At 40.3% G+C, this 27,280-nt stretch overlaps 1 long non-coding RNA gene and 1 other non-coding gene across 5 annotated transcripts in view; both read left to right on the top strand.

Annotated features, from left to right (window-relative positions):
- Positions 1 to 27,280, top strand: part of LOC102141559 (uncharacterized) — a 226,614-nt gene that overhangs the window by 26,140 nt on the left and 173,194 nt on the right. The gene's annotated exons all lie outside the window — the stretch shown is intronic.
- On the top strand, positions 26,169 to 26,275 carry LOC123572595 (U6 spliceosomal RNA). The gene has a single exon (XR_006697160.1). It is a non-coding gene; the product is annotated as a U6 spliceosomal RNA (small nuclear RNA).

Here is a 27,280-nt window from a genome sequence, read left to right as displayed (position 1 = left end):
ATAACTAAAACATAGTTTTGGAAATCAGATATGTTTATGTACATTAAAAAATATAAAAAAAATTCCTGTGTGGGTATTCAATTCAATTCCTTGAATTGAGCCTAGAAGAAAGTGTTGAATTTAGTTTAGTGGAGAGGACCAAAAAGGACATTTCGTGTGACAATGGCATAGACTAAAGTAGAGGCAGAGTTTCACCATGTCGTGTGAGGTCAGTGATATAACTGGCCCAGATGATGTTTCTGTACTCAAAGATAGAGTAAGGGCAGTTATTGGACAACTTGAGTGCCCAAAGAAAGCATTTGGATTTGTCACACTGGCAGCAGAGGCCTTCTGAACTACTAATCTATTGCAGTGTAACAAATTATCCCCAAATTTAGTGGCTTAAAACATCAATCAACATTTATTATCTCTAACAATTTTTGTATGTCCGAGATTTGGGATCAGATTAACAGTATTCAGGCTTGGGGTCTCTTGTGGTGAAGTCAAGATGATAATCAGGGCGGGACATGGAGGCTCATGCCTCTAGTCCCAGCACTTTGGGAGGCTGAGGCAGGAGGATTGCTTGAGCCTACGAGTTTGAGACAGCTTGGACAACATAATGAGACCCTATCTCTATTAAAAAATAATAATAATTTTTAAATAGATGTTAGCCAGTCTTCAGTCATCTTAAGGCTTTATTGGGGCTGGAGGATCCTCTTCCAAGATGGTGCACTCACATGGCTGGCAAGTTGGTGCTGGTTGTTGGTGGGAGGGCTCAGTTCCTCCCCTTTGTGGGACTCTTCACAGGGTTGAGTGTCCTTATGACATAGCAGCTGCACTCCCCAGATAGAGCGATTCAAGAAAACAAGACAGAAGCTTCAATGCCCTTTTTGACCACGCGTTGGAAATCATCCCCCATCACTCTCACCGTGTTCTCTTCCTTAGACACAAGCCAGTAAATTCTGCCCACATTCAAGGGAAGGGGAGCTAGGTTTCACCTTTTAAAAAGAGGTGTGTCAGAGAATCTGGGAACAGATTTTACAACCACCACACTGTCCTAAAGAGGAGTGATGGTATAATTTTGAAAAGGAAAAAAGTCTAGGATCCAGAGAAAGATTAATCTGGTAGTAATGTCAAAGATGAATGGAAGAAAGGGAGAAACAGGAGGTGGATCGTAGTGATGCGATCTAGCAGTCAAGTGATGAATTTAGTTGGGAGCAGTGAGAGGGCAGAGGTAGGACACATGGAAGGGAGACAGCAGAATCCCTTCCCCTATGATGGTTGAGTTTTCAATGACTGACTATGTAGAGAAAATCAGGGCAGTGACTTTGGGGAAAGCCATGGTTTGGGATATGATTAGGAAGGGGAGCTGGGTCTGTTGGATTAGAGAGAAAGAAGAGCCAATTGGGTTCCTGCAGGATGGAAAAAAGCAGAGTGATCAAGAGCTTCAGATGTTGCAGAATTCGCAGAGAATGATGTTTGAAATGAATGCATTTGCCTGCAAGGTTATTATAGGTGACAGCAGTTTAAGTGGAGTAGAGCAATTTTGGAAATTGGATTATAACATTTAATTTGATGATTAACTTTTTACAAAGTGCTTGAGGTGGGAGGATGAGGAGCTGGTATACCATTCACGACTCAGATTTTGAGATCTTATGTCTTTCTGCCTCCCGATAGTACCCCCAAGACTCCCTGGAATGGCACTTCCACTCAGCTCTTGGATTGAGGGCAATGGAGGAGGATTTTACCTCACTCATTTTCAGGGACTCTTTTAATTGCATGTGAAATCAACTGACTTTATTATTTTTTTACTTACGTATCGCTTTTAACTATCCTCATGTGTGCTCTCCCCAGCCCCATTCATTTCCCTTCCTTTCCCTTCTCCCTGGTCGGTAAGCATTTCAGATCATGATCCAAGACAAAGATCTATTTTTCTTCTCCCTTACCTCCCAACTTCAAGCATGATTCTATGATTCATATACTTTGTTAACTGAACTTGCAGGGATGCAATTAATATATAAAAAATATAATTAAAATTGCAACCGGCAAATGTAAATACTAAATTGAAAGAGTCTTGGTTTTTTAATTTTAATTTTAATTTTTTGTAGAGATGGGGTCTTGCTGTGTTGCCCAGGCTGGTCTTGAATCCCTGGCCTCAAGTGATCCTCTCACCTCAGCCTCCCAAAGTGCTGGGATTACAGGCATGAGCCACCACACCCGGCCTTATTTAGTATTATTTTATGTTCTGTATCTGTACATAGATTTAATCTGTTTTCAAATTAGTGAAATAATTATCAATAAGATGGAGCAAAAACATGAAAATAATTTAAAAATGTCTTTATGTGACATAACACAGATTTGTGTAAGGATATGAGATTAAGTCGACCAAAGATGGTGTAGTAAAACACTGACAAACCCAGAAATTAAATGTGAGTTTTCTCTGTAACATGGTGTGATGATGATTATATTATTGTTATTTTTTCTGATAGGGCTATTTTCCTTTGAAGAAGAAATGTTGGGTCCATTTAAGACTTAAACTAAATTACAATAGCATTAATAACTATGGTTCCAAATTAGGAGTAGTCTTTATGCTGTGAAAAAAGAAAAACTATTGTTGATAAGTTCATTTTAGCACAAAAGGATAGGATTGTTCTCAGTAACATCATCTTTGAATAAATAGGGCGGCCTCTGATGATGTAGCCTCGTTTTGCAGTGTGCGTGGGAGGTGAGCATAGAAGAGACAAAAGGGCCAGGGGATGTTGAGAAGGAATAGCAGAAGGGAGGGACACCTGGGTGCCTTCACTGTGGATGGCACAGATCGTAAGTGACTGGAGGGGGCAGAGGCTCTGACTGTGTCAGTATTGCCATTAGGTATTCCTTACATAGACATTAAGCTTTTTCTGTGTGTCTGTGGGTGTGAGAGAGAGAGACGAAAAAAGGGAGTGAGAATGTATATGTCTCCGGAGATCACTGACTGTGCTGTTTACTTTTACCGTTAAAGATCTAGGGCCAGGTGCGGTGGCTTACCCCTGTAATCCCAGCACTTAGGGAGGCTGAGAGCAGGCGAATTGCTTGAGCCCGGGAGTTCGAGACCAGCCTGGGCAACATGGTGAAACCCCATCTCTACAAAAAATACAAAAATTAGCTGGGTGTGGTGACACACACCTGTGGTCCAAGCTACTCAGGAGGATTGGTTGGGCCCGGGAGGTCGAGGCTGAGCTATGATGATGCCACTAGCTACAGTCTAGGTGACAGAGAGACACCCTGTGTCAATTTAAAAAATAAAAAGATCTGGATATATTTGGAGATTCTATCATGGCTTTTACTCCTTGTACTTGAGCAATTGACAGAAAGTTAATCTGGTTAATTGATATATTTTCCATTTCCTGTTTCCCACTCATCCTATCCCCTCCTCTTTCCCTCTGAGTTCTCTGAGTCTCACTTCAGACCTTGTGGGTCCTAGAAGCTTCCACCAAGTGTCTCTTCCATTTCCAGGGCCCCACAGTTGCTGGGCACATTGTCCTCCTATGTGCTCCTCTGTCTCCAGAATGTCCTGGGAATCACTGTGTGTAGGTTTCTACAACCTGTGTTATTTTTGTCTGTGTGTTTGTTTTCGCTTCTCTGAGGGAGGAGCCAAGTTTCATCCGTGTAGCTCCACATGGAATAAATGTGAGTTGACTGAACGAATGAAAGATTTCCCCAAGCCTTGTAGTAGACGTGCTTGGACCATGGTGGTCCATCAGTGTGGCAGTGGAGTCCCTGAGCGTTAAGGATTGGGAGACGTGTGACTAGAGAGGTAGACCACACAAGCCATGAAGCATCTAGGGGTGACTGCAAACTGAGTGAGGCAGGTCTCCTGGTCCTGTGGTGCTCCACAGAGGTTTCTGGGATGGCTTGGAAGCAAGAAACAGATAAATGCAGTGCTGTGTGCTAAGCGTTGCAACCTCCTGCACAAACTGCTCTGGGCACTTCAATTAATTTGCACTCTGGGGGTTGGTCTGGGAAGATTGGCGTTTGAGTTGAGTCCTTAAGAGCGTGCAGTTGCTCACCAAATGGAGAAGAACAAGGAGCATGTTTCAGAAGCAGCATGTACCACACTGTAGAGGTGGGAATTGTCATTTTCTTGAGAAGTTGTAATGGAGCTTAAGGTTCAGGGGCATTGGGAGTGGGAAAGGAGCAGGAGATGAGATTGGAGAGGGCCATGTGTGTAATGCTGAATGACTGGCCTTCACCCCGTTGACTGTGGGGAACCATTGGAAGTTTTAAAATTAGAGGAATGGAGGAGATTCACGTTTTAGAAAATGCCTGGCAGCAGTGTGGAAGATGGACTGGAAGGGGAAGACTAAAGAGAATAGACGAGTTGGGAGACTCCTGCAAAGTCCACCTGAGTGTGGTGAAGGGCCTGGATTAGGCCTTGATAGCAGCGATGTGGTGGAGAAGACAAAGTTGCATATGATTTTGGAAGGTGAAATTTGCGTGACATACCGGAGCTACAGATAACAGTTGTGGGAGGGATGGAAGAATAGAGAAGGAAGAGTTTTTTAAGCTATAGCCATTGAATGGGAGAATAGAAAGGAAGCACCGAGTTTGGTTCCGGACATTTTAGAGTGGGGCACCCAGATGGAGAGAACCAGCAGATGGAAACATATTCACACGTGTGTAAATGGGTGAGATTATATAAGGAGAGCTTGCTGAGCAAAACGAGAGAGGGTCACGCAGAGGACTCTGGGACACTCCAACATTTAAAGAGCACACTCAGGAAAAGAGCCATTTAAGAACTGTTCCAAAAGGAGACATAGCTACCAAGAGGTCAAGTTGAGATGAGCAGGAATACGAAGCCATTGGATTTGACCAGCCAGGGCAACAGAGTGACCTTGTCTCAAACAAACAAAAACAACAACCAAACTTTTCCAAAAGAATTTGTTATAAGATTTTTGAAAATACCAAGCACTTTTCAGTGTGTGTGTGTGTGTGTGCGTGGCAGATGTTAAATATACATAACATAAACTTTACCATTTAATCATTCTTGAGTAGTTTTTTTGGCATTAAGTACATTCACATTGTTGTACGACCATTACCACTGTGCATCTCCAGAACTCTTTCACTTCCCGTGATTGAAACTCTACCCATTAAACAACTCCCCATTTCCTTCTTTTCCATCCACTGACAACCACCATCCTACTTTCTGTCTTTATGAATTTGACTACTCTGGGAACCTCATACAAGAGGAATCATGCAATATTTGTCCTTTCGTGACCGGCCTGTTTCAGCGCAACATATTCAAAGTTCATCCGTGTTGTAACATGTCAGGATTTCCTTCAGCATTTTAAAAATATAATTTGAATATAACTTTTTTTTTTTTTCCAAGAAACCAACTATTTACAACCATTACAAAGTCCTACAATCTGCCACATCAGTTTTACACAGGGAAGGGAATTAGAAGAAGGGAATTCACGTCGATCACAGACATCCTGTTGAGCATGTGTCAGGCGCCACGCCAGTTCCAAGTACTTCGTCTAACTCATCGAATCTCCATAACAATTCTGTGCGGTGACATTATTTTTCTCATTTTACAGCTGAATAAACTGATTTTCAGAGACTTACGTAGCTTGTGCAAGGCCACACAGCTGGCAAATAACTGAGCCAGGATTCAAATCCTGATCCTCCCAATACCCAAGGCCATGCTCTTTTTAGGACCCTTCGGTTCTCCCTGTGGTCCTTTCTCTAATTATATGACTCTAAAGGAGTCAAATCTCTTTGCTTTGAATTTAATGAAGTTGTGCTTTTTAAGGTTTTCCTGGTGTTCAGCAAATACACAAGGCTCCTCATGACATTAAACCACTCTTATTTTGTATTTTACCTTTTAAGAACAGAATCAAGCATTTGCCAAAAGTAGAGAATTAATTGTGTAACTAATTAATTCAGTTCACATAGTTATTTGTTTAATGTTGTTTGATGTGTTTGTCCAACTTAATATTTGTCTGGGGTCATTTACAGAACTAAGTTGATTTGTAGGTTAGATTTCTGAAGGAAAATACTTTTTTAAAACTAAACTTGCAGTTTCTATTCTAATCACAAATAGAAAAGGAAGAAACTTTTTAAAATGAAAAATATTTAACCACTTATTTTTGAGGATCTCACAAAAACAAAGTATTATGCAAGTAATCTGACCGTAGTATTTGAAGCCAAAAGCCACAGGTTGAGATTTGCCATGCTGAAGGTTTTTTTTTTTTTTTTTTTAATCTGCAAATGTTTCTTTGAATTCTTGAATGCTCTATCCTGTGCCAGTGAAAGATGTTTTTCTTTAAAGATCTTAGCAGTGACTGACATATCACTGTTTGAGCAGATGATCCTGAGAAAGTAATCAAAGCCATTTACAGAACAGGCGTTTCTGTAACTTGGGCCCTTCACGGAAGTAAGCCAATGGGCTTGTGTGTTGTTTGAAGACTGGGCTTATCTCTGCATCTTTGTTCAGTGTTTGGCTTTGAGAGCACCACTGACTCTGAGTTTCATCTGCACTCTGTGACCAATTGTGAGAGAGACCCAAAGTCTGAAGTTTATGTTGACGTTAGAAAGTCATTCTCTGAAGCCTGTTTTTGGAATGAGTTTAAAGAAGGAAGAGTACCAAAAGCCAGGTCCGGTCTTGTAGTGGTTGTTTTGGAAAGAAAGGATCATGGTTCTGTGGGACCATAAGAGTGGATCAGATTACATTCTAATGTAATGATGGAAACAAAGACTAATAAATCAGAGGGACTCTAAAACATCCTAAAATCTTCCCTCAGGCAAATAATACCAGACCTTCGAGGGCGGATAATTGTTTTCTCTCCATTTTCTTTTTTCTTTTTCCTTGCAGATTGACAGAATTAAAAATGTGACAGCCCCCATCAGTGGTTCATTTAAGTGTTTTGGTATATAGGTGATTAGAAACCATAAAATATCTTCTGCTTTATTTTAAAGCTATTGTCTCGCTCAGACTGCATAATTTAAAGGCAACTGTGTAATTCATGTCTGTGGTGAAACATTTCTGATCCTAAAAGTCATGGACGAAAGGGGGCATTTGCCTACCTAGCATCAAGGAGCTTAAACTGTAATCAGAAGTCCATGCATTATTGCTTTATTCAAATGTAAAGGGAAGATGAATGCTCAAGATACAGCAAAGGATCTTTTTAAAATATGCAATTTGTGTGACTCTTGCTGAGTCAGATGAGTGGGTGATGCTGGGCAGAGCTGTAGAAGAAAACTGACTTTCAGCAAGGGATAAGAATCCATGCTAAACAGGACAGGAGTGAGGCTGAGAATATGCTCAGGGAGAGTGCGGTGATTGGAATATTCGTCCCTTCCAAAACTCACGTTCACATTTAATCCCCAGTGTGGCAGTATTGAGAGGTAGAGTCTTTAAGAGGTGATTGGATCATGAGGGCTTTGCCCTCATGAATTGATTTGCCCACTCATGGATTAATGGATTAATGGGTTAGTGGATTAATGGGTTGTCATGGGAGTGGGGCTTGTGGTTTTGTAAGAAGAGGAAGAGAGAGTGACACTCAGCCCCCTCACCATGTGATACCCTGCACTGCCTCGGAGTCTGCAGAGTCACCACCAGCAAGAAGGCTCTCACCAGATACTGCCTCTCAACCTTGGACTTCCCAGTATCCAGAACTGTAAGAAGTAAATGTCATTTCTTTATAAGTTATCCAGTTTCAGATGTCCTGCTCTAAGCAACAGAAAATGGACTAAGACAGAGAGGGAAGCCTCTGGAAGGGGGAAGCCTGAGTGGTGAAGTGGTGAGTCCAGCAGCTGAGGAGAAAACTTTTGACCTGAAAGGGCTAGATCTCAGACCCAGATGGAAAAGCACTTTCTCTTTTTACTTTGGGGCTTGAGAGAGTGCTCAGCCTGAGTCTAAGAGTGGAGGTAGACCAGCCTAACAAAAAGGACTGACTCCAAGGAATTGCTAGCCAGAGGGAAAATAAAATAAATCATGGAAGGCTTGGGAGATGCCTTTTGATACTTTAAACCAAGCTTGTCCAACCTGCGGCCTGCAGGCCACATGTGGCCCTGGACAGCTTTGAATGCGGCCCAACACAAATTAGTAAACTGTTTTAAAACATGAGATTTTTTTTTTGTATGATTATTTGTTGTTGTTGTTAGCTAATCACTATCATTAGTGTTAGTATATTTTATGTATGGCCCAAGACAATTTTTCTTCCAGTATGGTCCCAGGAAGCCAAAAGATTGGATACCCCTGCTTTAAACCTACCATGATAATTGAATACTGTGAGATTTTTATGTGTAAAATTTAGTCCAGATGGCTAGCATTTGAATTCCCAGGATACACATCAGTAATTTTTTTGTTTTTCATAGCAGTAAATTTTTTGGTGTTTTTGAACAAACTCAAGTCTGTTATTCACTGCAGAGTACCAAGTAGGAGATTCTCATTAGCAGGTAAGAGAAAGCAAAATATGATGTCTTTACAGGAGAAAACTATGTGTTCAATTAAGATAGGGTGACAAAACCCAAGTGTGAAACCTACTAGTGGGGACTGGCAGAAAGATACCCTATTTTACACAGTATTCTGTCCTTACATAAAGTTACTCTCTAATTGGCATCTCTTGGAAAAATGGCTGGATTTGGCCCACTTAAGTAGGTCCAGGAGGGGCAAAGACTTGGAGTTTATTCATTCATTTTGGGAGGAAGCCCAGAATAGTCAATAGAACTAAAGATATGACAGGAGTAGTAGGTGCATGTCCTGTAATGTAGTTGGAATCCTAAAAACTGGGATAAGTCTGAGGTATAGGGGTTACATGACTCCAATTTATCCCTGGTTTTTGTCTTCATTGTCTCCACTGCTGTTAGGTTTTCTGAAGCCTTGTCTTCTCTAGTTTAAATTGGAGCAGGAATTATTCTTTGATAAAAGGCAGCACCTCAGTTAACTTTCTCACTCAGAATATATTTAGTCAACAGATAACTGTTGACACATACTAAATACAAGTGCATTACATGCTTTTGGAGGATACAAAGATAAATCAGGCAGAGTTTATTCTTAAGTTTTCTCATGTAATGGGGGTGGAGGCGATGTACCATCATTTAATGGTTGAGAACTGGGGTTCTGCAGTCAGACCCAAGCTGGTTCAGATCCTGGTGTTGCAATGTATGAGATGTATAGCCTTGGAAAAAGCTACTCAATCTCTCCTAAACCTTCGAGGCTGTATGTCTAGTGCATGTCAACACCAGGATATGTATAATAGTACTTATGTCATAAGGATGGCTGGAGGCCTATGAGATAATGGTTGTAAAGGGTTTAGAAGACTCCCCAGAGCATAGTGAGTCCTATCTGAACACTGACAACACACACAGATGAGCAGAGGTGCTTTATGGACCCAGGGGGTTCTGGCTTTGCTGATGTCCAGTGTTAGAGGTAGGGCTTGGGGAGTACCTATATTGGAAGCAATCACTCAGATTGTATGTCACTGGATGACATTGCCAGAGGCAAACAAGAAACAACATGGCAGACACAGAACTTTTTTTTTTTTATCCACAAAAGTGGACTGTATTTTTTTGTTTGCTTTGATGTTTTGTTTGTATTTCTTTTTTTTTTTTTTTTTTTTTTTTTTGAGATTGAGTCTCGCTCTGTCTTATAGGCTGGAGTGCAGTGGTGCGATCTCGGCTCGTTGCAACCTCCACCTCCTGGGTTCAAGCGATTCTTCTGCCTCAGCTCCCCTAGTAGCTGGGATTACAGGCACCTGCCACCACACCTGGCTAATTTTTGGAGATGGGGTTTCACTATGTTGACCAGGATGGTCTCGAACCCCTGACCTCAAGTGATCTGCCCGCCTTGGCCTCGCAAAGTGCTGGGACGCCTGGCCTGTCTGTATTACTTTGCGGTAACTCTGCCATTAGGGGAGTTGAATCAGACTCATCTGATAGGAAGATGACTTAATCTATCAGTTATTTTAGTACACAGTTATTGAGTCTGTCTTTGCACCCATTATGGGTTCCAGCACTAGATCTAGTTTATTAGCACTGAAAATAAAGCAAATACTAAGCCATATTGGTGATTGGCTCACAAACTTAGGAGTTTGGCTGGCTGTTAAGGATAGGTGTCTGTAATATTAGAAAGTTTTCAGGCAAAATGAATAAAACAACCAGATAATAATTTGGGAAATAATAAAGGAGTGGTGGAGTTGGGTTTCTGTAGCTGACTGTTTTGCTCAGACATTGTGGTGTCAACTTACTTATCTCTAAACATTTAAATAGATTACTGACTGGCCTGGGATGTTGTCTGTTCTTTTTTTAAAAAAATGTTATATAATATTTGACCCATACAAAAGGTTATATAATTCTGTATAATTAATGGGACGTTATTAACACACTGAAGCTACCGTGTGAGGAGGCACCTCACTCATTTACTGCATTATTATAGCTTGCTAAACATACCTTGGTTAATAAGGAACTATTTCTTGAATGTCACTTCTGTGTCTCCTGCCAAGCATCTGATGGTGGACCCGAAGCCCTTGTTGACCAATAGGCTCAATATTTAGGAGGGAGACCTGGACAGCAGAGTAGAGGTGTGTGAGGACAAGCGGGGCCCTGCCAGCATTTGTGTCTGTCACCTCTAACCACAAAGGGAATAATGACTTGAGAGAGCCCTGCCTGCTTGCTGCAGCTCCTCCTTCCCAATCTCAGGTGAATTCCTCTTGATTTCCTCTAGCTGTAGCCTAGAATCATGTATAGAAAAGGATTCTGGGAAATGTAGTTCCCCTTAACCAAATGCTAACAGTACAAACCACAGTTGTGCAGCTAAGTATATGTTTGTACTTACTTGTTATACTGGAAACAGGAGAGAGATTTGTAATTATTTCTGCTTCAAAGATATCAGAATAGTTATTTACTGTTCAGGTATCAGATTCATTTAAAAATGACATTTAACTTGATTGTATCATTATTTTCTTTTCCATTAAACCGTAACTATTTTTAAAGCCATGAAATAACTTAAAAAACAGAACTAATTTAATCTTACCCTCTCCTTTGGAAAGAAAATATTCCTTTTTTAAAGTGAAAGCAAGTTTGGAAAAAAAAAAAAAAAAGGAATAAGGAATGGCTACTCCATAGACAGAGCAGTGGCCTGGTCTGCTTGCCTGAGTATACTTGCAGTTATTTCTAGACTATATGCTAAACAAGGGGTGGATTATTCATGAGTTTTCCAGGAAAGGGGTGGAGATTTCCTGGAACTGTGAGGGTTCCTCCCCTTTTTAGACCATATAAGGTGACTTCCGGACATCGCAGTGGGATTTGTAAACTGTCATGGCATTGGCAGGAGCGCCTTTTAGCATGCTAATGTATTATAATTAGTGTATAATGAGCAGTGAGGACAACCAGAGGTCTCTTACGTTGCCATCTTGGTTTTGGTGAGTTTTGGCCGGCTTCTTTACGGCATCCTGTGTTATCAGCAGGGTCTTTGTGACCTGTATCCTGTGTGTCAACCTCCTATCTCATCCTGTGACTAAGAAAATATTCTTCTAATTTGACAAATCAATTTGGATCTCATTGTGCTAAAAAAGTTTTTTTAAAAAATATTATCCAATACAGTGCCATCTAGTGACAAATCAGTTACTTGCTGGTTATGGAAAATAGTTCACTACACGTTTTACGTCTTGGTAAGTCAGGAACTTCACTTCTAATTGTGCAAATTCTTAAGACATACTTTAAGCGACTATTTCTAAATAAATCAAATATTTGTAAATAGAGAGCTGGAAAATATTTTTTAACCCTCAGGCTTTATTATACATATGTATCACAATGTGTCTGTTTACTTAATGCCACGTGGACCCAGGAATAAAATCAAAATCTGTTTTGTCTAATAAGGTGGTAATAGGATTATTTTAGAAACGTGACGTGAAGGAATGAGCATGGCTTTAAAATCAAACAGACATGAGTTTGTCTATTTGGACTTATTTTTCTTATGACTTAGCAGGTAATTACTACCTGCCTGGAAGTGCACCAAGCACTATATATGTACTGCCTCAGTACGTAGTCACAAAACTCCATAGGTATTTTACAAATGAGGAAACCGGCCGGGTGCAGTGGCTCACGCCTGTAATCTCAGCACTTTGGGAGGCCGAGGCGGGTGAATCGTGAGGTCAGGAGATCGAGACTATCCTGGCTAACATGGTGAAACCTCGTCTCTACTAAAAATACCAAAAAAAAAAAAAAAAAAAAAATAGCCAGGCGTGTTGGTGGGTGCCAGTAGTCCGAGGTACTCAGGAGGCTGAGGCAGGAGAATGGCGTGAACCCGGGAGGCGGAGCTTGTAGTGAGCCGAGGTGGTGGCACTGCACACCAGCCTGGGCAACAGAGCAAGGCTGTCTCAAAAAAAAAAAAAAAAAACCAAACAAGCAAATGAGGAAACCAAGGCAGGGCAAGGAAGTGTTGTGGTGCTTACTTCATTGTAAATTTTTTTAAAAAATTGTATTGAGATGGAGTCTTGCTCTGTCACCCAGGCTAGAGTGCAATGGTGCGATCTCAGCTCACTGCAGCCTTTGCCTCCCAGGTTCAAGCTGTTCTCATGCCTCAGCCTCCTAAGCAGCTGGGACCACAGGTGCCCGCTACTGCGCCCGGCTGATTTTTGTATTTTTAGTATAGACGGGATTTCATTCACCATGTTGGCCAGGCTAGTCTTGAACTCCTGACCTCAAGTGATTCACCCACGTTGTCCTCCCAAAGTGCTAAGATACCTCATTGTATTTTTATTGTGTGTGTTTATCTGTTTTATGTAATAAAAGAGTGCCCCTTAACAGAGAGGGTCTTACTCAAGAATATTGCGTTTTTTCCTGCCCCTATTATAGACTGGTATGTCTACAGTTCAGCTGCTGAATATTTGATTTTTTTTTTTTTTGTCCATGAAATGAAAACACAATACCCTTGACAAGAACAATAGTACATTACATTGTTTTGATAAAATATCATTGTTTTCTCTATATTTTCTTCAAGAGTGAAAAATATATGTAATTTTTTATGAAGGGTATTATACAGTGGCACAAGCACTAAACTAAGCAACTCTGGGTTCTAGTCTCTACCTGGCCACTTGTAAACTAGTGTTAATTTAACTCTAAAGTTTTACATGCCCACAACCTGCATATTCCAAGAGCTTGTTACATACAAGGCTTGTTACAAAGACCAGCAATCTCCCCGCACTCACTCCTGCCCCATCCCCTGCTCTCTGAGCTCAACTCTTAGAGCGGATTGTTCTGCTTGTTTACCTCCAGCTCTCTCAACAGGCATTGCTCTGTCCTCTTCTTAATTTTTCAGTCTTAGGCGTTACCTTTGACCTCTCATGATAAAGGAGAGTTTATCTTACGCACCCCCACCCCATGTGCACAGCCCTTCTCTCATTATAATTACATTTTGAATAATTCAGCATTTACATTGTTAGGACTTTGAAAACATTATTCCCAGACGAGTTATATAATCTATGGTTACCTTTTCTTTCCAGCACAACTTTTTGTTTTCCCTGGTGTTAATAATTCTTTTCTTTTTTTTTTTTTTTTTTTTTTCGGAGGAAGGCATTGTTTGCTTAGATTTTATGTGCTTTTCCCGTGTTCGTCCCTAAACTGTTCCCCCCATGTAAACTACTTGTGTCAGAAGTGTTAGGATGCCACGAAACAGCATTGTCAGCCTACAGGCAGCCTTCCTCTTTGGCCACGTTGTCTTTTCTCGGGTTAGCTAGAACTCTCTGCTGCCTCCCAGAGGGATGGTGAGACTTAGGGTCTGGATGAACGTGAAGCCCTATTTGTGTGCGACTAAGACTGCTTGTCAGCAAGAACAGTCAAGAATGAGTCTTCTGACAGGCAGAAGCACTAGTTAGTTTTTACCGTGACCAGTCATGAAGAAGCAGAGTAGGTAAGTAAAGGTGCCAGGGGTGAAATGAAGACCAAATGGTATATAAGATATGTGCAAGCAATAGTTAGAACAGAAAGAATCCTTTTTCTTTCTTTTTTTTAAAAATACCTTTTTTAAAATAATGGAGATGGGTGGGTGGCGCGGGGTGGCGGGGGTGGTGGGGTCTTGCTATGTTCCCCAAGCTGGTCTTGAACACCTAGCCGCAAGTGATCCTCTCACCTCAGCCTCCCAAAGTGCTGGGATTATAGGCATGAGCCACTGCACCTAGCTGAGAAGGAATCTGTTGCTTCTCATTGATTGTTACAGGAAATGATGTTGGAGACATAAATGATCTAATGACTCTTAGCTTTGTAGATATTTTGTTTACCTCAATCATAGATTTGGTCTGGTTGTGAATCATGTCTAAGATGTTACTTCTGGGGGGCATCATTATTACATGCATGGGCGAAAAACTAGAGGGCAGAAGGAGTCTATGCTGTTTTCATTAATAGAAGAATTTGCTACGGAACTGTTTTAAGTATTAAATACACAAAAGCTGCCATTCTAGATAGCTAGCACTAGGAGGCCACAGAGACCATGATTCTGGTGGATTCAGATTGAGTCCTGCATCTTTCCTATTGGAATTGGAAAAGAAACCAAGGGTACGTAGTCTAGTTGAAATGCTGTAAACACTTCTTAAAGTTCAGGATCAGATAAACTAGATTAAAAATGCCAGCCTGTTTTTCACAATGCAGTAACAAATGAATCTAAAATATGCAACACCGCTTTCTTTTATGCTTGTGACATTCTTGGTAAATAACACAAGCAGAGTATGTATACTGATGTGTAACCACCACTTTTTTCCATCGCACTTCTGATTTTTAGTTCTTAAGTCCCCAGTCCCGGCCCTGATTACTTTATGCCCAGATGACTTTCATAGCCTTCTAATTGATGACGCTTTATAGCTTGTAGTTCTCCACTTCATTCTATGTATTGAAAGCAAGAGTTTTCATCAGAAATGGTTTGGTCACACATGCCCTATGATAAGCAACCTTTGGTAGTCTCCTGTCAAATAGTATTTCAAGTCCAAGCCTCTCTATTCATTCATTCACTCATTCATTCTAGACATATATATCAGGTGCCTTTACCTGGGCTAAACCTTGGCTCTCAAGACAAACACTTGGGTTCTGCCCCCAAGAGCTTCATATTTGCATGTGCATTTTCTCAGTATTCTCCAGTCTCTCTTATGGCTAAGTAAACATATCTTGTCTCCCCTAAATTTTTACCTTTGTGCCTTTAAGCATAAAGCAACATCTGTCATTTTATAATTCTCTTCCTTCAGAACTGCCTCTGGTTATTAAAAACCTGATCTACCCCTGTTACTCTAGGATCTTTCAGCTTTGTGTTATTTAATTTACACCATATTAATTTCGTTTATTTTTACTTTTTTTCTTAAAATTCTAACTATGCGTGTGCTGCTGCTTAAGTACAAGGTGGCCTTTTATTTCTTTATGTTTCCCGTTAGTGCCAAATAGTGCACGTTCCTTCTAAACAAATGAAATGTTACTTTAATGACTGCAGCACATCCCATGGGTCGCTTTCCCTGTAACCTTCCAGTGCCCTCTTCTTTTCCAGCAGAACCTCCACTTTGCTCAAGAATCCACTCTTCTGTGTATACCCATATGCTCTGGGGAAGCGAGTCTCAGGCCCCAGTCACAGCCCACGGCTGTCAGGAAGGTTCTCTTCTTGCCAGTTGATAGGGTTGAGCGTGAACATGTGACCCAGTTCTGTCCCTGGAGACATAAAGAGAAGCCGGGTGGAGGCTTCCAGAAAGGTTTGCCATCCTGGTGAAAAAGAGTTGGATGAGAAGTTCTGCCCACTGTGGGCCGAGCTCCAGCTGTCTTGCAGCCATGAAGGGAGCTAGCCCAAGCATCATCGCCACACGGAGGGGGGCAGAAAGACAGCTGGGGCGGGGGCCTTGCTGCATTGCTGAGCCATCCTTTGTTGGGATTTCTTGTTATGTGACGATAGTGAGGCTTTGTCGGCTTGGGATTTTCTCTTATTTTCAGACAAAAGGCATCTGGCTAACTCTTCACCATCAGCTCTCAGTTTAGATTTCCCTGATCTCTGACAGCATCTCCTGCCATGCCTTTACCACACCATGTAGTAATAGATTATTTGCTTCTCAGCACCACAATTGACTGTAAACTGTGTATGAGAGCAGTAACTTCACCTTGATCACTGTTATGAGATGTGCCTAGGAACTAGCATAGCACCTGGGGACTGATAAGTTTTGAACACCTATATTTATTCCTGGTATCCTGAAAGCAGATGCAAAGTTTCTGGGGCAGGGACAAATTATGATTATTATAGCAATAACCTAGTGCAAGAGACTTGAGTTTATAACCCCTGGAAGATTTCCACAGTCCTGGTTTCATCGTCCTTCTGAAATGTAAACACATAGCTCAGGGGAGGTAAGTCCCTCACTATCTGTTCAGTCAGCTTTTATGTTTTAAGGTTGTCCTTTAACACAAGTCCTGGTAAAATTTTCCTAGCTTTAAATGTGCAGAAGTATAAAGATACTCACTTCCTCACACTGACATAGTAGGTGCTCAATAAACTGTTTAAAAATTTTTTAACAAATTTGAAGAATAAATCTAATTTCAATCTAATTTAGTGATGTCAACTGGGTCAGGGATTGTGGGATTTTGTGGGGGGATGGGGGAAAGCGTATGAGAATCATCTGGGGGACGTTTTAAATCAACAGTATACTTCTCACCTGCCAATTCCGACGTCTCCTATTACTGTCATATTCTTCAGGGTTTTTAAGTTTGTTTTTGTGGCCAAAAGGATGAGAACCTGGATATAGCCCACACTATGTTTAAGCCTTTCTTATGAAAGTTAGGAATGGAACCATTTGTCTTGACACCTTGACACCCAAGTCTGCTATCTTAATGCTTACGTTCATTGCACCAGAGTCTTCTGTTTTGTGTTTCCTTGTATGGATTTGGTAGAATTTATTAAAGGATGTTTCATTTTTTAATTAATAGCTTGCCTTTTTCTCACAGAGGGTTTGAAGCAACTTTACAGCACAAATACATAAAATGAAATAGCATATAAACAGAAAATCAGAACTGAGAAAAAAGGTTGCAAATGTGTTGATTTTAATTCAGATTTGCTTCATGTTTTTATTTATGTCATGCAAAATGACAAATAGCATCAATTATGTTAATAGTTTTTAACATTTTTATTTAAGCCACATCCCTGTGTTGTAATCTGTGAGACCTCTTCTGAAAAGAGTGACCACAGATACACATACACACACTCAATTTTGCTGTAATTGTTGTCCCTGGCTCATCCCTCCTTCAGTGGGGGTACATGGAAACTTCTTGTTAGAGAAGGTGAAACATACTCATTTCTTAGGAGGGAAAGAATATTCTTCGTATTAAGTTCTAAAAAATTTATTTCTTTAATAAAATATACATACAGAAAAATAGACTAAGCTATCAAATACCATCAGTTTTGTAATATTTGCTTTAGATTTTAAAAAATAATACAGACGAAATAGAGACCTCTTATTTAGCTCTTTTTCATTCTATTCTGCTCTTTTCCTCTACAATAGAAACCACTATCCTGAGTTTAGTGTTTAACATTTCCAAACATATTTTATGCTTTTACTACCTTTGTTTACATCTGCATCTACCTATCTATCTATCTATCTATCTATCTATCTATCCTTTTTTTTTTTTTTTTTTTGAGGTAGGGTGTTACTCTGTCACCCAGGCTGAAGTGCAGTGGCGTGATCTCGGCTCACTGCAGTCACCACCTCCCAGGTGCAAGCAATTCTCCTGCCTCAGCCTCCCGAGTAGTTGGGATTACAGGCATGTGCCACCACACCCAGCTAATTTTTGTATTTTTAGTGGAGACGGGGTTTCTCCATGTTGGCCAGACTGGTCTCAAACTCCTGATCTCAAGAGATCCTCCCGCATCAGCCTCCTAAGTGCTGGGATTACAGGCGTGAGCCACAGCACGTGGCCTGCATCATTATGTATGTAAGACATTATTTTATATGATTTGAAACTGTATAAACCATGTTTCATTATAGGCCTCTGCAGCTAGTCTTTTCACCTAACATTTGTTTTTTAAAAAAATTGTGGTGGAAAAAAAAAAAACCACATAACATGAGAGTTACCCTCTTAACAAATTACTGTGTACGGTACAGTATTAACTAAGCATAATGTGGTACAGAAGATCTCTGGAACTTTTCATTTTGCATGACAGAGACTGTTCCCATTGAATAGCAACTGCCCATTTTTCCCTCCTTCCAGTCTGACAACAGATTCTACTTTCTGTTTCTGTAAGTTTGATTACTTTAGACACTTCATCTATGTGGTTTCATGCGGTATTTGTCCTTCTTCACTTAGCATAATGTCCATCACTTAGCAACAAGATTCATCCATGTTGTAACTTACGACGAGATTTCTGTTTTAAGGCTAATATTCCACTGTCTATATACACCATATTTGCTTTGTTTTTTCATTTAACATGGATGGTTAGGTTGTTACTACCTTTTGGTTATTGTGATGAATGCTGCAGTGAACAGGGGAGTGGTGCAAGCATTTCTACACAATTCTGATTTCAGGTTTTTTGGATAAATATCCAGAAGTGGGATTTCTGGTTTATATTATAGTTCTATTTGTAATTTTTTGGGGAATCTCCATTGTTTTCCGTAGAAGCTGCACCATTTTACAGTCCCACCAACAATGCGCAAGGGTTCCAGTTGCTTCAGATCCTCACCAACACTTGTTATTTTCTGGGGTTTTTGTTTTTGTTTTATATAATGCCCATCCTAACATGTATGAGGTAACATCTTGCTGTGGTTTTCATTGGCATTTGGTGATTGGTGATGTTGAACATCTTTTCATGTACCTGTTGGTCATTTGTATGTCTTTTTTGGAGAAATACCTATTCGAGTCTTTGGTCTGTTTTTTTCAGTGGGTTATTTGGGTTTTTTTTCCCCACTGTGTTGTAGCAATTCCTTATATATTTTGGATATTAGCCCCTTATCAGATACATGGTTTGCAGATATTTTCTCCCCCTTCCATAGGATGCCTTTTTACTCTGTTGATTCTTTACTTATCTTTAATACTTGTAGCTGTCCTTATTTCTTTCATAAATATATATGTAATACTCATATATACAATATTTCATTATGAGACTGTATTGTATGCATATTCTCCTGATTCACATTTGAATTGTTTCCAGTTTTTTGCAATTACCTGTATTCTGATATGTACTTCCTTTTGTTCCTGTGCCAGTTTCTCTAGTGTACATTTTCAGGAGTGGAATTACTTGGCTGTAGGTATGCACATCTTCATCTTTATTAGATATTACCAAATTGCTCTCCAGAGTGGTTGACTGAGTTTAACTTTGTTTCATTAGTGTATGGTACTTTGCCAGTCTGATGTGAAATGCTGTTTCATCATAGGGTTAAACTGTGTCATACTGAACTTGAACATCTTATGTTTATTTTCACCCAGATTTCCTTTTTTGTTAACTATTCACAATTTTTTGCCTCGTGTTTTTCAATACAGTTGTTTGTGTTTATTTGCTGACTTTTAGGACTTAATGTATCCTGAAGATTAATAATTTTTTGTTATGTATTTTATTAATATCTTGTAGTCTGTGGGTTGCTTTTTCATTTTGTTTGAAGAATCTTTAGAATTAAAAAAATTTCAACATAGTAACACATTTATCAGTCTTTTACTTTATAATTTCTACTTTTGTGTGTGATTTTAAAAATCATTACCTGAAGAGCATTTTTTTCTAAAAATTGTCAAAGTTTTATTTTTACGTTTAAGTCTATAGCTTGAAAATGTGTCTCTATGATGTGAGATAATGATTTTATTTTCTTACAGTTAACCTATGTCTCAGGATAACTGTTGTTCAATAGTCTGTCCTTTCCCTAGTGATTTGCAGTGCCACTGCCATCATATATCAAATTTCTGAACATACATGTGTCTTTTTCTGGGTGCTCTATTGTTTTTCATTTATCTTTACTGTTTTACTTATCATGGTTTCATATAACTTAGTTTTAGAGAGCAGGCTGCCTGTTTTCTTCAAATGTGTCAAGATTGTTCTTGGCCCTTTTTTCTTGTGAATTTTAGGATCAGCTTACCATGGTCCATGAAAGACCCTGTAGGGATTTTGATTGTAATCATATTGTATTTCAGTTCAGCTTAGGGATATTTATTAAGCCTTCCATCCACAAATATAGTGTATTTCTCAACTTACTTGGTTTTATAATGTTCTCTGTAAAGCTCTTGGAGATTTTTTTGTTAGACTAATTATTAGAAAGTATATAGCTTTAGTTGCTGCTTTAAATGGTAGGTACCTTTTCTTATTAAAATTACAATATGAGGTTTTGGCTTATAGGAATTATATTAATTTTGTATATTGATCTTTAACAACATTGATGAACTTATTTTTTATTAGTTTTAATGGTTTTCCTTCATAATTCTCTATATAGATAATGATTACTTGGAGATGAAGACAATTTTGTTACTTCACTTAAATGTTTATATTTCCTTTCTGTCTTTTTTATTAACATTGACTAAGTCCTCTGTTATGTTCTTAAGTAAAAGTGATGATTGTAGTCATCCTTGCATTTCCTAGCTTTTGAAGGAAATACTCCCATTATTTAACCGTTAAGTGTGATTTTGTTGTAGGGTTTTGTTTTTGTTTTTAAGTTAAGCAAGTTCTTTTCCTGATATGTGGGATTCTTCTTTTTTTTTTTTTTAAATCATGAAGGCTGCTAAAGAATTAACACAACCATTTTTTCATTTTTTAAGGACAAATCTGACCTTAGATTAACTCTCTACTCAGTTCTCCTGAACCCCTGGTAAAAGAAGAATGTTCACCATGTTACCAGGCAACATTGTTGTGGTGAAAGTGACCTCTGTTTGGTAAATGTATCTGGACTGGGAGGAACTGTTAAGTGAACTCTAAATTCCTGATTAGAAGCTGTAGCTTCCTCAGAAGTACTGACTTTTCAGAAGTGGGTATGTCCTTTGTGGGAACCCTGGACGCTGTGACTAGCACCGTTGTATGATATTTGGTTTCTGCTTGGGGCACAAGGTTTCTAAGCCAGCATGTCTGTGTACCACCTTTGTGATTTTATTTTATTTTATTTTATTTTATTTTTTTATTTTATTTTATTTTATTTTGAGACAGAGTCTCTCTCTTGTCGCCCAGGCTGGAGTACAATGGTGCAGTCTTGGCTCACTGCAACCCCCACCTCTGGGTTCAAGCGATTCTCTTCCCTCAGCCTCCCGAGTAGCTGGGACTACAGATGTTCGCCACCATAACCAGCTATTTTTGTATTTTTAGTAGGGACGGGGTTGCACCATGTTGGCCAGGCTGATCTCAAACTCCTGACCTCAAGTGATCCACTCACCTTGGCCTCCCAAAGTGCTGAGATTCAGGCGTGAGCCACTGTGCCTGGCCCACCTTTGTGATTTTTATTTCCCTGCCTCTGAGCTGTCACCTGGATGCCAGAGAGAATAGCTCCTGGATGCCATGTGGGCTCCTGTGGGGACTCGTTCCACGAAAGGAAGCACCTGAAACTGCCCTGTTGGCATGCTGTGTTTTCTTCTGTGCTTCCCGAGTAGTTGGCTGTGGGGTGTGGCCTTGGTCATTGGGTAGCTCAGAATGTGTAATTAAAAGTTCCACGTGGGCACTGCAGTGCATCCAAACAAAATACAGAAATAAAAGTGTTTCCTGGGGCTGATCTAACTTTATAACTCTCACTTAACATCCTCAATTTCTAATATTTATCTATTGGAATGCTCATGTTTTCATTGACTATAAAGATTTCAGATTGAACTTACAAGTATATACACTATACTATCTTTTTTAATGTGTTAGATTCTGTATATGTTTGCCAACTCCAAAATGGTTCTGCTGCTAAAAAAAAGTTTGATAACTAATATTTTAGACCTGTACTCTCCAGTGGGTAGATACGTGTTGCTGTAATATGGCTATTAAGATGAAATATAATTACAATTCAGTTTTTTAGTCATACCAGCCATAATTCAACTGCTCACTCATCGTATGTGGCTAATGGCTACTATATTTGACGTTGTAGATACGGAGCATCTTCATCATTACAGAAAGTTCTGTTGAACAGACTTTCTAGGCTTTATTTTTAAAATGTATCCACATTATCAGAGCGTGTTATGTTTTTACTATATATGCTCTATGCAATAAGAATCAGCATATCTTTCAGGGACAGTATTGAAGACCCCAGTGTATTATGTACAGAATGATCCAGTAGAGAAATATTTCTTAGATTTGAGTACCAGGATAAGTTAAGTTTCTCCTGAAATTTACCCTCTGATCATGTCTGGTTTGTAACTGATCATTTTTCCCTTTCTGCTTTGTCTACTAGAGAGTGTAGGGCCAACTTTATGGCTCACTTTAAGTAACCATTTGGCCTGCATATTTGTATGCTTTGTATAATTTTTGAAGGCTCTAGTTTTATCTTGCTAGTCTGCTTATTTTCTTGTCTGGATTTTTGTATTAATATAACTATAATTTTTGCATTTTAAGGGGGGGTGTAAATACAGTATAATGAGTGAATACCTTTAAGATTTTGATTGATAGTTATTATTAGGAGCCATTTATTACTGAACCTCAGAGGTGAGAAAGGGTGAGGGAGCTAAAAGCAGTCAGTCCTTAGCTGATCATTATAATGTACACATATGTAATCTGGACTGCTCACCAAATGAAATGACTTAGAATGTACACCTGTCATACAACCAGTTTAGCCTGCTTTTCTAAAATATTTTTCATTTTCAAAATAATGTTTAAAGAAGACTTACTGAAGTTGATTGTAAAAAATTTCAAACTTTTAAGTGTTGCTAGGGAAATGTAACCAAAAACATATCTGATTATTTTACTCAAACTAGTAAATAGGGTTTAAACAAAGAGGGCAGAGGCTGGGTGCGGTGGCTCATGTCTGTAATCCCAGCACTTTGGGAGGCCGAGGCGGGCGGATCACCTGAGGTCAGGGGTTCGAGACCAGCCTGACCAACATGGAGAAACCCTGTCTCCACTAAAAATACAAAAAATTAACCGAGCATGGTGTCACATGCCTGTAATCCCAGCTACTCGGTTGTGGTGAGCCGAGATCGCGCCATTGCACTCCAGCCTGGGCAACAAGAGTGAAATTCCGTCTCAGAAAAAAAAAAAGAGGGTGGAGGACTCTTTTTAACTTTGCTTATGAAGAGAGTTTTTTTTTTTGTTTTTTTTTTTTTATGACAATCTGATTCTGGGTGTTCATGCCTTCTCATTGGAAAACCACCACTGTGCTTTTTTCTCTTTTTCCATTTTTTTTCTTTCATTGTTAGAGATGGATCTCTCTCTAACTGTAACTGTGGGAGGGTAGTGATGTAATCACAGCTCACAGTAACCTCTGGCTTTAGCCTCCCAGTTAGCTAGGACTATAGGCACACATTACCACACCTGGCAATTTTTTTTTTTTTTTTTTTGTAGAAACAGGGTCTCACTCTGTTGCCTAGGCTGATCTCGAACTCCTGGGCTCGAGCAGTCCTCCTGCCTCAGCCTCTCAAAGTGCTGGGATTACAGGCACTGAGCTACTGTACCCAGCCTTTTTTCTATTTTATTCTTGTCTTGTATATTTTACATTTTATAGCTTTTCATGTTTCTGAAACCACTTACCACATTTAGGCCAAAAGGCAAAATAATAAAAAATAACCTCACCTAAAAAAAAGTTTAAGGATTAAGTACTTCCATATACCAGTGATGAACAGATTTGAACAATATATTTGATTTTATGCTCTCTAGTTGCTAAAGTGAGGAAAAGAAACAGAATTATATTGTTTTCATGTGCTGACAGCCGGAAGCATGTAAACATCTGCAGAAACCAAACGTTTCCTGGAACTAAGCTTGAGCAGAAATCTATCACGTGGACCTTTGTTTAAAGAACCTTGTGAAAAACCACAGTTATGTAAAAGACCCAGGAGCGCAGTTCTTGTGGATTAGATTCTCTAGGAGGCAGAGAGTCTAAGGAGATCAAAGAAAACAACGACTTGGGAAGTACATGTGCTGAGCCCTGGAGCCAAACTAGCAGAAGGGAGTTTTGGAGGCACTGAATCCAGGGTCTGTGCTTTTTGGGGGCTGTAGTAAAAGAAAGGAGTATAGGCCTGGTACAGTGGCTCATACCTGTAGTCCCATTACTTTGGGAGGCTGAGGCTGGAGGATGGTTTGAGGCCAGAATTCAAGACCAGCCTGGGCAACAAAGTGAGACCCCTTCTAGACAAAAAAAACAACAACAAAACCTGGGTATGTTGGTGTGTGCCTGTAGTCCTAGCTACTCAGGAGGCTGAGGCAGTAGGGTCATTTAAGTCCAGGAGTTGAAGGCTGCAGTGAGCTATGCGGGTACCACTGCACCACATTTGGGTGACAGAGCAAGACCCTGACTAAACAAAACAAAGGAGGCGGGGAGTTTAGAAAATACCACGATTGTTAAGAGGACCATCCGATTTCATTTTCTCTAAAATATTAGATATTGTCAGTGTGGTTTTTGTATAGGTGCTGATTCTGTTCTGTTCATCTTCAAGTAACAAATAAATGCCTGCAGTGGAGATATCTTATTTTGATGATTAATGGGACGCTTTTAAGCTTTGAAGAAAGCAAACAACATTTTCCGTGGATCTTTAAGAGCTGGGCTAATATTTTTGCCCACACAGAACTCTAATTCATTTCAGAGTCAAGGGCAACAATAGAATATTATTTCAGTGACCTTGCATTTGTTAATACAGGTTTTCATAATAGAAAGCAATTTAAATCTTCAGAACTAATGTAACGTGGAAGAAACAACTCTTTCCTGAAATATATGAGGGACAAGTGTAACAAACAATTCATCTTTACTCTGACAGTCTCAACTGAAAGACTTCAGTGTGGTCATAGTAGTGCATTTTCGACTCCCAGCAGACAAGTAAGGCAAGGAACCATCAGCTCCCAGGCTACTGTAGTCATCCATGGAGACGAGGGAGGCTCGCATGGCAGTGGTTGGAGCAGGAAGAAGTACTTAGAATTCAGATGTAGTTTTAAGATGGAGCCAGCAGGGTTTGCTCATGAACTGGGTAGAGGGTGTGAGGGAAAGAGAAAAGGCCAAGATGACTTGGAGGATGGAGTTATCCTTGCCTGAGATGAGCAACCCTGTAGGAGCTTCAGGCATGGGGCCCTAGGGGAGCATCAGGAATTTGGCGTGGCATGATATTAAGAGGGGAATGTCTATTAGACATCCAGGTGGAGATGTCAAGGAGAAGCCTGAAAAATGAGCCTTGAGTTCAGGGAAGAGGTTCACGCTCTTATTTAAGGTGATGAGACCCACTGAGATGACCAGGAGGGGAGGGAGTGTAGATAGGAAAGTTCGAGAACTGAGAGTCCCGGGTCCCTCTGGCATTGAGAGACTGGATGATGATAAGTGGTTTAAAGAATGGCCAGTGAAGGAGGAGGAGAGTCAGTAGGTTGTGGTGTCCTGGCAACCAAGCAAAGAAACTGTTTAAAGAAAGAGGAGAGTGATCAGCTCTGTCTGTGCCACTGGCAGGTCCAGTAAGAGGAAGACTGAACAGTGAACGTTAGATTGAGTGAAAATGGTTTCTGCTGCTTTTTTGCCCAAGTCATCTTGAATGAATTCAGTTAACCTCTCTCTGGGGATAACAATGGTACCTACCTCATCAGGTGGTGGTGATGAACTATTTGTTTATTTAAAAAAATTTTTGCTGAGACAGGATCTAGCTCTGTTGCCAAGTTGGAGGGCATTGGCATGATCACAGCTCACTGCAACCTTGACCTCTTGGACTCAAGCAGTTCTCCCGTCTCAGCCTCCCAAGTAGCTAGGACCATAGGCATTGCCACCACCACACCCAGCTACTTTTTTTATTTTTTTGTAGAGAAGGAGTCTTGCTGTGTTGCCCAGGTTGGTATCAAACTCTTGGACTCAAGCAATCCTCCTGCCTTGACCTCTCAAAGTACTTGCATTACAGGCGTGAGCCACCATGTCCAGCCTATGAACTGTTTAAGTGGATGACCAGCCTAAGCAAGAAAGACCCCATTCCAAAAAATAAAATAAGCTGGATGTGGTGCCATGTGCCTGTGGCCTCGGCAACTCAGGAGGCTGAGGTGGAAGGATCACTTGTTCCAGGAGTTTGAGACTGCAGTGAGTTATGATTGCCCCACTGCACTCCAGCCTGGACGACAGAGTGAGACGCTGTCTAAAAAGAAAGAAATAATGCTCGCTTTGGCAGCACATATGCTAAAATTGAAGTGATACAGGGAGGAGTGGTGTGGCCCCTGGACAAGGATGGCATGCATATTTGCGAAGCATTCCATCTTTTAAAAATTCAATTTAAAAAATTTTTAAAAAGAAAAAGTAAATGGATGAGATAATTCCTTTAAAGTACCTCTCCCTGTACCTGGCTTTTGGGCATTTCAGTCAAAGACATTGCTGGCTTTAACAATAGCAGTTTTAGGGGAGCAGTGGGGACAAAGCCTGATGGGAATAGGAAGAAAGAATTGGAGACAGCAGATGGAGTCAGCTCTTTTGAGTATTCTTATAAAATTGGATTAGAGAAATGAGTTAATTCGTGAGACTGTGGGGTGAAGAGGAAAGGCTAGTAGGCAGGAAGGCCTCCCTCCCTCCCTCCTTTCCTCCTTTCCTAAAACCACAGACCTTCTGCAGTGATGGGAATCATCCTGTGTAGAGGGAAAAGCTGATGATGTAGTTGGATTTAGGATCATAGATAACAATGGAACGAAATAACTAGGTTGTCCTTGCCACCTGCCCCCACCTCTCAGTCTTTTATTCATTCACTTAACAAATACTTATTGTAAGTTCACAAGGTGCCAAGGACCGAGCTTAGGTGCTGGGAACAGTGGTGGTTAAGGGACTAACCAAACGGGCACGAGCTCTACACCCTCATGAAGTTGTCACAGTCTGGTGGAGATAGGCTTTCTAAAAACACACAAATACAGGTTTGGACGAACGCTTTGCAGGAAGAGTACAGAGTGCTTTTGAGAGGAAGAGAGGGAGAGGAGCATGGTGTGACCTAGACGGGGAGGCATACAAAGGTCTCTCAGATGTGAAAGATGACCATGGGTGAAAAGAGCATCCCAGCAAAGGGAACAGACCTTGCAAAGGCCCTGGGGCAGGCGAGAGAGACGCTGGTGCTTTTGGAGATTTGAGAGAAGACCAGAGTGGCCTGAGAGGTGGGAAGGGAGCAGGTCATGCAGGGCTTTGGAAGCCTCCATATTATAGCTTATGGGATATCATGTCTAAGGGCAATGGGAAACATTGAAAACTGTTTTAGTTGGGGAGTGACATGGTGAGATTTGCATTGGAGA

The sequence above is a fragment of the Macaca fascicularis genome, chromosome 3 (genome assembly GCF_037993035.2).
Source record: "Macaca fascicularis isolate 582-1 chromosome 3, T2T-MFA8v1.1".
NCBI classification, from domain to species: Eukaryota; Metazoa; Chordata; class Mammalia; order Primates; family Cercopithecidae; genus Macaca; species Macaca fascicularis.
The sequence above is the reverse complement of the archived record's forward strand: the minus strand, read 5'-3'. Positions and strand labels throughout refer to the sequence as shown.